Below are 1,363 nucleotides of genomic sequence, written 5' to 3'. Positions count from 1 at the left end.
TGGCTTTCCATGGTTCGTATTGGCTCCTTGTGTATCTGTATCTCCAAACTGTGATTTGGCTCTCAGCAATTTCTGGATATTGTTATTCATCCAGGATTTCTGGTCGAGAAAACTCCCTGAACAATTTGGTGGGGACACCCTTGTCCACAGCTGTTTTGATAAAGTTCGCTATAGTACAGTGACTCGAGGCAGTCCTGCAGCTGGCTTCCCCTCCCGTGACCACCTTCTGGTTGTCCTGATCTAATAAGTGTTGTGAGCAATTTTAGGCCCCATTTCTAAGAGAGGATGTGATGGCCCAGAGGTGGTTTAAAAGAATGATCCTGGGGATGAGAGGAATAATGTTTGAGGAACATTTGATGGTTCTGGGCCTGTACTCGCCCGAGTTTAGAAGGATGAGGCAGGACCTCATTGAAATCTGCTGAATAGTGAAAGGGATGGATAGAGAGTATTTTGCCAGGTATGGGAGAGTTTAGGATCAGTGGGCACAACCTCAGAATAAAAGGATGTCTGCTTAAAACTGAGATGGAGAAACCTTTTCATCTAGAGCAGTGATTTTCAAACTCCTCCTCCACCCCACCCCCACCCCCACCCCCCGGATCATATTCTACTTAATCCTTATGCCAGAAGTGCTCTGTTAGTAAGGGATTACTTAAAGTGGGCGGGGAGTGGAAAGAAAGTTTGAAAACCACTGTTTTAATTGTACCTCATTGACTTGTTCTGTGCGTGGTTTCATAACTCCAGAGAAAATAGGCCAATGACAACTTTTCTCAAGCAAACTTTTTCCTTCACAATTGGGTCCACTGCAGTCTTTCTCAGCCTTTTTTCCCATTCATATTCCACTTTAAGCAATCTCTTACTCATTTTTCAACACTCCAAGGAATAAAGTCCCAACCTGTTCAATCTTTCCCTGCAGCTCAACTCCTGAAGACCTGGCAGCATCTTAGTAAATCTTCTCTGCACTTTTTCAATCTTACTAATACCCTTCCTGTAGCTAGGTGACCAGAACTGCACACAATACTCTAAATTTGGCCTGACCAACATCTTATCCAACCTCACCATAACCTCCCAACTCTTATTATCAATATGTTAATTAATGAAGGCGAAGATGACAAAAGCTGTCTTTAGAACCCTGTCGTCCTGTGACACCACTTTCATGGAATTATGTAACTGTGTTTTATCTCTTGCTACCAATTTCTATAACTTGCTGTTCAATTTCATATCGTTGGCTTTTGGATTATTTTATTGTGTCCCTTGATCAAGAGAGTTCTGGCAGAGCAAAACAACGTTGTTTTCTTTTGTCAGGTCAAATTTTGTCACGTCGATCCAAAAACAAGTATTTTCACCATTCCTTCATTTCAGATTC

The sequence above is a fragment of the Narcine bancroftii genome, unplaced genomic scaffold, assembly GCF_036971445.1.
Source record: "Narcine bancroftii isolate sNarBan1 unplaced genomic scaffold, sNarBan1.hap1 Scaffold_114, whole genome shotgun sequence".
Classification (NCBI taxonomy): Eukaryota; Metazoa; Chordata; class Chondrichthyes; order Torpediniformes; family Narcinidae; genus Narcine; species Narcine bancroftii.
The sequence above is the reverse complement of the archived record's forward strand: the minus strand, read 5'-3'. Positions refer to the sequence as shown.